The sequence below is a fragment of the Lytechinus pictus genome, chromosome 3 (assembly GCF_037042905.1).
Source record: "Lytechinus pictus isolate F3 Inbred chromosome 3, Lp3.0, whole genome shotgun sequence".
NCBI classification, from domain to species: Eukaryota; Metazoa; Echinodermata; class Echinoidea; order Temnopleuroida; family Toxopneustidae; genus Lytechinus; species Lytechinus pictus.
Window position 1 is genome coordinate 51442927 of NC_087247.1, and position 12764 is coordinate 51455690.

Consider the following 12764-nt stretch of genomic DNA (forward strand, 5'->3'; position numbering starts at 1 on the left):
CTTGATTTTGTCACTTGGACCGAATTTAGGCTCGCAGTAATAATATTATTGCCCGATTTCATTTAAAATCAAACTTGAACTTTTCAGGAAATGTCTATGAATTTCGGGAAATTTGAGATTCAGTTTCGGGAAATTTGTTTTGGATCTGTGGAAACACTGGACTAGAGGACATTCCCAAAACTTGATGTAGGTAGTTCTTCTTTTCGAATCGAGTAATATGCCTTAGTTCTTGGAACAGTCCACCAGATAAATGTGGTTTCAGCACCTTCTATAAATTCTTTGAAGAATCGGCTTGATAATCACTGGAAGGATTTTGTGTATGACTTTGAGTCGGCTTAATTTTCTGTTTTGCCACATGCAATCATAGGCTAAATTGATAGTGTGGAGCATTCAGTTGGACCCGATGAACAGGCATAGTCCTTCAAGCATTGATGGGTTGCACAGAAAGAAAGTAACAAAACGGCGTTCCGAACGGACGATTTTTCCCCTAATCCGCATACTACTTAGTAGTTATGGCAAAGATTTAGTGCAATCCGATTGGTTGAAGAAACAGCTACGGTCACGCCTACATTATTGGAGATCATCACGTGACTCGGCAAAAAGGGTTCACGATACATCACGTGACAAACAAATTGAAATAAATCACGTTTTCATCTGACACAACATGCACGTTGTCAGTTCTGACAACTTTCTTTCCTGGCTTGAGTCTCATTGGATGAAGAACAATGTCATGAATGTGGAACTGTCAGATAAAACAGGACTTGTACCGAGTGTAAATAAAAACGAAGGAATTCACGCACTGGCATGAGACAACAATTTTGAGGAGGGGGGCAGACATGGCGTAGGCTATGTGACAAAAAATTACCTTTTCAATTAAAAAAAAATATTTTTGGTAGATTATAACATAGGACAGCATTCAAAACATCATTCCCCCTTTTCCTTTCCTTTTCTTTCTGTCCTCCTCTGGAGTGCGTACAGGTATAAGGATTCTGTTTACAGTGATTATTAATGTTCACATTTTGTACGTGCAATAGTACTTTTGTAGCGCCTGTAAATATCAATTATTATTATTATTACTATTATTATTATTTTTTATTATTATTACTATTATTATCATTACTTTATTTTTATAATCATTATTGCTGTCATTATTATTGAAGGTAGGTAGTTGAACATTTTCTCTGTTTCGATCATCACCATATCATTACGTTCCGGTTGCAAGAAAATAATGCGACTGAATGCTGGGGTTGAGAATGTTGTAAGGATTAGAAGCCCGTCTATTCCTTTCTCGCTTTTTAATATCTCTTCTTCTTCTTCCTGAATAATTATGTGAACCTGACATGGGTCAATCAGAATAATGTAAAAGGCTTTTATACTCACGGTGTTGTTTGCACATATCTCCTTCGACTGCCCGTCTTGAGCATCTTGTGCCCTTTCTAGTCCTGGCTGAACACATCATTTTTACCCGACGTTGGGCGGCCGGGTTATTCCTTTGCCGTACGAGACATCGGATCCTACGAGGAGAGAGTCAATAATGACCATGACATGAATGATAAGGAATTGATATGGGAGAATATCGTTTAAGGAATTAGTCGATCCTTTAATAAAAGAATAATAATGATAATAATATAGAGTATTTATACAGCGCCAAATCCACATTGATTATGTGCTTAAGGCGTTGAGAAAAGGAAATAGGAAGAATTACATGGAGCAGGAAAACACGAAGAATAAAAGAAACACCCATCATGACAATGAGAGGAAACTGCTTGAAGGCAATTTTGGGGGGAAAAGGGTTTTAGAGCAATATTGAAACAATATATGACAACTGATTCCAGAAGGATGGTTCAGCATTTGCAAATGACCGATCCCCCATCATTTCTTGGATTTAGGAACTGCAAGTAATTTTGTACCACAAGATCTTAAGTCGAGGCATGCATGGCATCCGTACAAATAAGCATTTTATTCTGGGGCAGATCCATGGATACAGTGAAAAACTAAAAATAATAACTGAAATACAGCTTAAATACGAAATAAAATTAAAGTATGTTCTTCTCTTATGATGTATTTAAATCTTTGTTAAGGTGTTACAAGATTATTTAAAGCGCGAATCACAAGCTGCAATATTTTCAACCTGAAAAAAAGCAGCATTTTATCCCAATTAAAAAAAAAAATTATTCAAGAGCGAACATTTTTGGCTTATATCAACTTGCAAACTGAACACTTTATGCACATTTAATAATCCTTGATAACAAATCATATTGTGGATACCAACCAGTGATGAATGATATAGCAGAGGGTCAGGGTGGCCATTATTTGGACTTTCTCACATGGAGGGAGCTTAGCCCGGAGCTTAAAGGGCTGGTCCAGGCTGGAGATATTTATATCTCAATAAATAGAGTAAAATTCACAGAGCAAATTGGTGAAAATTTTATCGAAATCGGATAACAAATAACGAGGTTAATGAATTTGAAAGATTTGCATTATTCCGGTGAAACAGTTTTTGGCATGTCTTTATTAATATAAATAAGGTGGGCTGATGATGTCAAATCCCCACTTGTTCTTTTGTATTTTATTATATAAAATTAGGTTTATATAAAATGTTTCTACCAAGAACTAAAACAATAATAATGATAATGATAATAGGCATTTATATAGCGCCATCTATCTAGAATTATTCTATTCCGAGGCGCACAAGAAAAGAAAGAATGAGAAAGTTTGGATGAGTGTCAAAGTGTTAGGAAAGATAAGACTTCAGTTTAGATTTGACGGTCTCCAGTGGAGTCTCCAGGGGTGAACGCTGCATTTTTTTGTAAAAATGTGCCTCTTGGCATGTATATTCCTTGAAGCCATTTGAAAGTTTTATCTAAAGAGACACTCTGTATCTATGCAAATTAACCCTAATTAGCATAGATTATGTAAATTAGCCTCTAAATTGAGTAATTTACTAAAAACACTTGTAAAAATGTAAAGCTACTTCATAGAAATGTCAAATTTGATGCAAAGCGTTCGTGGAAGTAGCAAAAGAAAACTAATGAAAAAAGAATGCGGTAACCTTACATTTCATTACCTAATCTGCATAAATTATACACATTTTCTATAAAAAGTGCCTCTTTTTCAAATGATTCTGGATAATCTAAATTGAAAAAAAGTATCAATAATTGTGGTACGTAAATAGTAAATGTTAGAAATGTGTCTTAGGGTTTGGGAAAGACATCGGACAAACAAACTTCTTGAAATACAAAAATAATCCCTAATTACCATAATTTATGCTTAAAACTGCAAAATGCTCTGAACATTAGAAAAACCGCTTTAACAGTAAAATATGTCCTAATCGGGACAATATAATTATGATGAAAGGATAAAAAATGTACATGAGAAAACTATTTCTTTGTAATATTCAATATTGCGTTAAATTCATTTTGTTCGTGATATTCAGTGCGTAATTTGCATAAATTATGCAAATTAGAACTATATTAAGATATTGTGTGATTTTAAATGATCGAAACTTGATAAATTGATAAATGTGTTAAATAGGGTTATTAGAAAGTATTCGTGCACAAGGAATTCACTACATATACGCAAATTACCACTTATTACCATAAATACATACTAATTCCATGAATAGTGTAAAAAAACTTCAGTCACCAACATTAGGCATTTTACTCAGTACTAACTTATTATGGATGGAGAAAAAGAAAACATTTACCAATGAGCTGTTTATCCATCGATATTGTCGTCTAATTTGCATAAATTATGTATAAGTTATGCATAAATTATCATGCATTATGCAAATTCGAAAATAAAATGGTTCATTTTCGCAGTTTATACCTGATTCCCAATTAAAATTGTGACATAACTATAATGTTCATTATGACATGAAGAGAAAAGTAAATACAGATAGGGCACTTTGTTGGGTGTAGACATATACAACTTTTCATATTATGCTAATTACAATTGGTATAATCATATAGATCAAGTTGTATCAACTAAATTCTAACATATACATGGGGATTATATTTTGCAAACGTTGGGCCCACAGTTAAAGAAACTTTTAGAATTTTAGAGCTTACAGTCCGAAACTTTTAGAGTTTCTTAAACGCTGCGAGCCACCGTTAGCAAAACAACTTTTATATTTATGAAAAACCTTCTGCTCTTGGAAAAATTAGAGAAAGACAGAAAGGGGCATCGATGTAGTTTTAGTCTTGCTCTAATTTTTGCTCTGGTTTCTGTGAATGCTTATTTTGAGCCATGTTTTAGTCAAACCAGTTACTTACATACGATGTTATTTAAGGAACTCTGCACTTCAAACATTTTTTTTTTAATGCTTAGTTCCTACTTTGCATTATTATTATTATTATTATTATTATTATTATTATTATTATTAATGTAACATTATATTCTGTCAATTTATTTCTTGTTATACATGGAGAAAAATGAAACATTGCTGTGCATGTTACATGTAATGACGTTCTGGTAACCAAAGCCTGACCCCATTGGAAGCCTCTCGAAGGCCCCAACCCATTTCTCAATATTAGAGTTATATAATTTTTATTCGAAATTATCGCTATCATTTCCACTGATCTTTTGAGAAATAAACAGAGGATACATTGTTCTAAAGGTTGCATTAAAAGACGTCCTGGTACATTGAAGCCTATACCCTTTACTATTTTACGGAGCTTGTCAAAGTAGCCCCTTCACTTTCCCTTGCCTATTTGTCTATTTAAAATATCCTTTTAATAACGCCCCCTTCTGTAAAGGGGCGTGTTGCTGACGATTAAATTAGCGTCTCTTTTCATTAAGGTCCTGAGATTAAGGAGGCATAAAGATCAAATGAAGAGGAACCCGTAAAATTAAAGCCTATCCCCATCGGAACCTGTAAGAAGTTACACGACTAATTATCTTATTAATTACATTTCTGCTTCACTGTAAAACCATTTCAATACTTATTGTTCTCTTAGATAAGAAATAGAAGCCCCTCCTCTTCTGGTTACATTAGTATTTGGAACATCAAAGCCTTTCACAATGGGACCCCCATTGCATTTCTAGTACACGGGCACACATCAAAATATATTATTATGCGTAACATTTTTAGACATGTATTCTTTCATTTAGATGGGTATTGGTACACTTTCCACTATCTTCATGTAATGTAATACATAATACGTAGAGGTTCCATTAGCTAGCCATGGTAACTATTAAAAAGTAAAATGAATGCTTTCTGCCCCAAAGGGGGTTCAAAAATTGTAGTATGGAAAGGAGTGGGGAACCATGAAGGTACGCTCTGTACCATGAATTTTCAACATGCAACTTGTGAAACATCTTTTCCAGGATGGTTTATCTATATTATGTAGATTAATGGGGGGGGGGGGTACTTCGACAGGCACACAATGTTGGATATGCTTCAATGTGCCGGATTTTCTCTACCTGTAACTTGCAGACAGGCAAAGTGTCCCCTCTATGTTTTTTTAAGAAATCAATAAAAAATGGAAGTGACTTTTCCATGTAGAAGAAATGATGTTTTGTCCCAATGGAGAGTTCCAAAAAGACGCCGCTGGTTTCAAACAGTCAGTCAAATGCGGAATGAGATGTGATAATTTCGACATGCAGGCTCCTTTGTGTAACATGAAATCGAAAGAGCAACGTCTTTTCTATCTAATAAACAGAGGTTCCATAAAACTAACATTTGCTTTATATGTACTAAAGACGCCTTTTTGCCACAAAAACATGAAATATTTCAATATAGTCCAAATATGGAAAGGGATTGTGAATCCCTTGGAAGTAGGCTTTAATTTGCCAGAATTTCTTATTTATATAAACTGTGCGCTAAAACAATGCCTCCTCCAGGGCACCGTGAACGATTTTTACAGGGGGTGCTGATGTAGCTTTAAAAAGCAAAAACGTTCACTAAAAATGAAGGTCAGTTTGGTTCCAAGAAATTTAACAAGCAAACAAACATGAAGGATTGCACGATGGAGAATAATACACGCAGCACCCCACCCCCCGAAAATCTCGGGGGTGCTTTAGCCCCCGCTTCCCGGTGCCAGGGCCTCCTCTGTCGTTATAGTTCCTGCTTTTAATAAGTGCCCTTTTCCAGATGAGGGCTTCATTTAGACGATATTTTCAATATATATTGTCAAAACAAAATAAGAGGTGGGGCTACTTCGACAAGCCCCCGTCATGTACACGAACTTATTTTCATGCGATATTTAAAACAGTGCCTTCCCTGTGTTTTTTTTTCCAAGAGGAGAATGTAAAGCGGCTTTACTGTGTAGTAGAAATGCATCTTTCTTCCGATGGGGCACTAAAATTATTTCATTTTAACATAGAGTGGAATCAATAAAGGGGTTTGAGAAGTTTAGAGCTTACGTGTGACTGTTCTACAATGTACCACAGCTCTTCTATATGTCACTTGTAAGAGTATTTTCTCCTCAATCTATTCCAAGATATCAAAACACACAAAAGTCATCTTTTGGGAGTTCTAAAGACAATAAATTATTTTAAAATATACATAAAACCAAAAAGGGAGAGGGTATCCTAGGCATGCTCCTGTTGGGTTATAGCCTTCACTGTACTACAACATTATTACAAACTGCAGAGTAACATCCCCTCTCAAGGTTCCCTAAATATAAAAGTTGCTTTAATAAAAACGCCATTTGCCACGCCAGGGGCTTTAAAAACACGATATTTTCATAAAGTGTTGAAATACGGAGAGGTGTGGGGTAAATTCGGAGGGCTCCCATGGGCGTAGACTTCAGGAAACATGTTGACTGATGTCTTATTGATCTGTCTTTTTTAAGTCGATACAAGTCAAACTGGCTTTGTAAAGTAGCGGGAATGCATTTTTGCCACTCCAAAAGAGATATTTCAATAAAGTTAATTGAGGTGGGGATGCATTCGTCATGATTCATGTGTTAATATTTTTGATGTGCCAGAGCTTCATTTTAGTAACCTGCAAAGCAATGTCTCCTCTAAATTTTCCAAGAGATGCCATAAAACAAATGGTGTTTTACCGATACCGAAATGCATTTTGCCCGTATATACCCAATTAAATGCTTACGGTTTGGCAGACACACCAACAAAAGCGATACTAGAAGCCGATGGAAGCTATTGTGTTGGGATTGTCTTATTTCGAATGACATACCATTTATCGCTTTTAGTCGCAGACTAGCCGCAGACTTCTCTGCTTAAAGGACAAGTCCACCCCCCCCCCCAAAAAAAAAAGCTGATTTGAATAGAAAGAGAAAAAAGTATAACACTGAAAATTTCATCAAAATCGGATGTAAAATAAGAAAGTTGTAACATTTTAAAGTTTTGCTTAATTTATCAAAACAGCTATATACACATCCTGTTCGGTATGCAAAATTAATGAAGGGACCGATGACATCACCCACTCACTATTTCTTTTGTATTTTATTATATGAAATATGAAATATTTTGATTTTCTCGTCATTGTCATGTAAAAAAAGTTTCATTCCTCCCTGAACACGTGGTATTCCATTATTTTAACATTTTGTGGTTCAAAGAAGGGGGTCCTAATTGTCTTATTCGTCAAAGTTGAACTATTGTATAATTAAAACAATACAAAACTAAATAAATAGTGAGTGAGTAACATCATCGACTCTCTCATTTGCATATCACTGAGTTGAGCATAGAACTGTTTTGTGAAAAATAAGCGAAACTTATAAATGACATAACTTTCTTATTTCAAATCCGATTTTGATGAAGTTTTCAGCATTATTCATGTTTAATTTTTCTCTATTTATTTAAATCTATTTTTTTCTGGGGTGGACCTTTAACTAGACTGCTGGGCATGTCAAAATATGCCTACATCCCGGGGGGCAGTCAAATGTATTGCAGTACACATGCGTGACCAAATTATTTCCAAACACCCCCTAAACGAGTTTTTTCTCTGTGTGCAAAATAACCCCCTAAGGCCCTAAACAAGTTTTTTCGCGGGTTTTATTTACACAATTTGGCCCCTAAACAAGTTGTCGCCAGAATATGACCTCGGGGAAAAGGCTTGGGAAAAAACATACCCTAAACACGTTTGGCTAGTCTTAAAAAAAGCTTTGGAAAAAAAACATACCCTAAAAACGTTTTACCCCGCGATTGACCATTGACCAGTCTTTCAAAACCACCCTTTTTCTTGAAAATCAGTGTTTTTGATCCATGCGCGGCCTGCGTCCAAACTGAAAAAAAAAACACCCCTTTAAACACGTTTTTTTTTGGGTCACGCATATTTACAGCAATATATTTGACTCCCCCACCCCCGGGGGCTGCATATCGACAGTAAAAGGGCTACCGAAAATAGGGCAACAAACTCTCTAATAACAAATTATCATAGAAAACATTTTGTTTACTACGCGGGACAACGTCTCCAAAATAGCATGCATGATACTGCATGCATTAACGTTGAGCGAACAGCACCCGTAAAGAATGATGGAACGGATAAAATCGATTTTCTAAATTTTGCACAAACAAAACGCTTGGTATATAATAATCGCGATATTCTGAATCTTGTTATTTGACGTTGAACGCGATTAGAATCTCGTTAAAGGGGAATGAAACCTTTGGCACAAGTAGGCTTGTGTCGAAAAATAAAAATCAGAGAATAAGAACAAAGAAAGTTTGAGAAAAATCGGACAAATAATGAGAAAGTTATGAGCATTTGAATATTGCAATAACTAATACTATGGATATCCTCCTATTAGCAATGCGACAAGGATGTGTGCTGTCACATGTGAACAACTTTCCCTTTGATGGACTATAAAATACCCCCAAAATGTCTCTTTTCGCTTTTTCTTCAGTGGTGATACAAACTCTTTATCCATGATGTATTTAAAAATCTGTAGAGAGACCAATGCTAGCCTATGGAAAGAACACATGATCTACTGATAGATGTGATAAAAGAGGCAAATTAAGTGAAATATATACTAAAGTAATGGGGAGAGTTGTTCACAAGTGACATCACACATCTTTGTCGCATTGCCAATGTGAGGATGTCCATAGCATTAGTGATCAGAATATTCGAATGCTCATAACTTTCTCATTATTTGTCCGATTTTTCTCAAACTTTCGTTGATCTGTTTCTTTGATTTTTCTGTTTTCACACAAGCTATCTTGTTCTAACGGTTTCATTCTCCTTTAAGAAGTGAGATTATTCTGTCCACGCGCAAAATCTAATCCTCATCGCGATCAATCGATAGTCGAATATTACTTTTTCATTGTGTGTATAAACCATAGAGTTAAATACGTACTTAACTCTATGGTATAAACCCAATTCAACGCCCCTAATATCAATCATGTTTTGATGATTTAGGTTGAAAAGTATATCATGCATGTCAAAATAAAGGATCAGATACTTACTCTCCGTCTGTGAATTTGCGAATATGCTGCCAGCAAAATGTACTCAAATGATTGGTTCTTCTGGAACACCTTTTTCCTAATATACGGAAAAATGAAAACAATGACAGAGATATTGCTTCTAATTATGACGAAGTACAAAATGGAGTGCGGGACACTCAAGTGGTTTTTTTCTTCTTCTTCTTCTGCAAATTTTGCAAAATTTGTTTTGAATGCTGATTGGATGTCTATTTAATATTGACTTGGTAATCTAAGTGCAACTTTTGACTTATTAATCCTGGATTTTGATCAGAAGGGTGAAAATTTGTTTGCCCTTGCCTACTGTGACCGGAACGATTGCTGTTCTCCACGGGGAAGGCTGGGGGAAAATTAGATATTCGTCAGCATGAGCACAATGATAATGTATATAATGATGTTCAAAGTTCTGCATAATCTTACTCCGGATCACATGAAAATATATATACCTAATAAATCTTATCATTATACTCTCTTCGCACTTCTACCCTAACCAGTCTTCCAAAACCAAAACGAAAAGTTGTAAAAGGATATTTAAGGGGGCTTCAATGTACAACAAACTATCATCACATGTTATCAATCTTTCTTTAAGATACAGTTCTTTATATCAAACGTTAGAAGTTATCTTTATGAATCTTGATTATTTGTTGCATTACACATTATTTTGTCCCGAGTTTGCTAGATAGGTTTTCTGCTTTTATTTTATTCTATTTATCAATACTATATCAATTATTGTTTTGCGTTTTATGGTTTGTTTTAATTTTCAATCTTACATCTTAGTAAATGAAGAGGCTTTAATAGGAGGAAATTATAATTTGTTTACAAATTTTCGGCATTACTCCTATTTGTTTAAGATCGGTATGCTCGATCTGTAATGAAAATCATGGTTACACTTCGTAATTCCGAAGGTTCTTTATTCCGAAGGTTCGTAATTCCGAAACACGTAAATTGCCTATACCTCGATGTTCGTTAATCCGAAAACGTAAAAGGGTTCGTTAATCCGAACATTTGTGGCGTTATTCCGAAGGTTCATTATTGCGAAGGTTCGATAATCCGAAAACGAAATAAGGTTCGATGTTCCGAAGGTTCGTTAATCCGAAAACGAAATAAGGTTCGTTGTTCCGAAGGTTCGTTAGTCCGAAAACGAAATAAGGTTAGTTAATCATTTCGTTTTCGGACTAACGAACCTCATTTCTTTTTCGGATTAACGAACCTTCGGAATAACAAACCTCATTTCGTTTTCGGACTAACGAACCTTCGGAATTACGAACCTTCGGAATATCCGAACCTTCGGAATAACGAAGCTTCGGAATTACGAATGTATGCGGAAAATCATAAGTCAGAAAAAAAATTGGAACCAGTGGGATTCGAACCTGCCATCTACTGCTTTCCGGGCAGCGACTTAACCACCAGGTTATATATTCTGGTTCACGGCTAAGCCACGATGAACTGGAATTCAAATACCCTCGATCCTCTTCTTTCTGACTCATTAGTATACGAATGCCGTCCGCCGTGGACAATAGATAGTAAATGAAGAGGCTTTAATAGGAGGAAATTATAATTTTTGTTTACGAATTTTCGGCATTACTCCTATTTGTTTAAGATCGGTATGCTCGATCTGTAATGAAAATCATAAGTCAGAAAATAGGACCCAGTGGGATTCGAACCTGCCATCTACATACTGCTTTCCGGGCAGCGACTTAACCACCAGGCTCTTCTGGTTCACGGCTATAAGCCACGATGAACTGGAATTCAAATACCCTCGATCCTCTTCTTTCTGACTCATTAGTATCCGAATGCCGTCCGCCGTGGACAATAGATAGTAAATGAAGAGGCTTTAATGGGAGGAAATTATAATTTGTTTACGAATTTTCGGCATTACTCCTATTTGTTTAAGATCGGTATGCTCGATCTGTAATGAAAATCATATGTCAGAAAAAATGGAACCAATGGGATTCGAACCTGCCATCTACTGCTTTCCGATTTTCATTACAGATCGAGCATTCCCATCTTAAACAAATAGGAGTAATGCCGAAAATTTGTAAACAAATTAATCTTAAATCTTTTTATTTATTTTCTTTTATTTTATGACCCATGGAAAAACTGATATTTTGTAAATAAAAATTATCACTGAATTGGGCTATCCTCCATTGTAAATATTTTCTTGATTTTCAGGTATTTTATCATTTTTATATGGAAATAAAAACACACAAACAAACCATTTTTGTTGTCATCAAAACATCTGATACTTATAATTGTGTACTCCCTTGACGGGCGGTCTCGATGTCTGGTGGCCATCTACATCAAAGAACAAAGAAAGGAAAACATTATACTTTTAACGAAAAATATATTACAAATTATACCTATATAGCCCATAACAATGAAAAAATGTTTCACCTCTAATTTCTAATGCATTCTATTTTTGTTTGATTTCATATTTTTATAGGTGTTTCAACTTAATTTTTTCACTAAAGAGTACTGCTACTACTTTTACTATTCTACGATCCCTTCTACTTCTACTACAACAACTACTATACTACTACCACTATACTATTACTACTGCTTCTATCACTACTACCACTACTACTACTACTAATGATGAAGATGATGATGATAATAACAATAATAATACTGCTATTACATCTATGATTTTCCTTATTCTTCGTTTAACTTTCTTAATACTTTCTCTTATCATGACTTTAAATGTTTTTTTGAACGTAAGATTGTTGGAGGAAATACACAAACTTATTTATAACATTCAAATAAATCACTTCAACTTACTTCAACTTATAATGAATGCTCGAATCGAATATAGTATCTGAATCTGAAATAGGAAAATATGAAAAAGCAATGAATGATCTGAAATCAACATTTCAGTTTAGTCTCGGAGAAAATAGGTGGCAAATGAAAAAACAAGATGAACACCAAGCTCGCATCACGTAGGCAAAATGAGCTCGTTTTATATTCAGTCATAGCAGTGAAAATGTCTATCAAAATTATCAAAAATAAAGGGGATATATGCATCATTGACGGTGGGGAAACATGCCAAAATACTCATACTCTGGGATTTCAAAAAGGTTTATTCGTTGAGAGTCCATTTGACAGTGTTTGAAAGCGCACGCACGGTCAATGGTGTCAACATTTTAATAACAATTGCTCCTAGACGTTAGCGGAAGACAATAATACACCATCGGAAACCTGTCAAAGTTTAGGCCCTTATATATTATGATTGAACATTTAAAAAATCTCTGAATATCTTGCCTTTGCAAACGAAAGACACACTGGCCCTTATTCTAAAGTCATGTTTAACTTAGGACCACGGTCCAACTCTGTGTTCACTGATTGTGGGGAGCCATCAATTCAAGAATTGTGTTCCTATTGTATAT

General features: G+C 35.1%; 1 long non-coding RNA gene across 1 annotated transcript; it reads right to left on the bottom strand.

The window, feature by feature from the left end:
• Positions 1–1386: 1386 nt before the first annotated feature.
• Positions 1387–12271, bottom strand: LOC135153759 (uncharacterized). Its single transcript, XR_010293265.1, has 4 exons — positions 12160–12271; positions 11598–11676; positions 9367–9442; positions 1387–1514 (listed from the first exon to the last, which is right to left on the bottom strand). It is a non-coding gene; the product is annotated as an uncharacterized LOC135153759 (long non-coding RNA).
• Between the last annotated feature and the right edge of the window lie 493 nt (positions 12272–12764).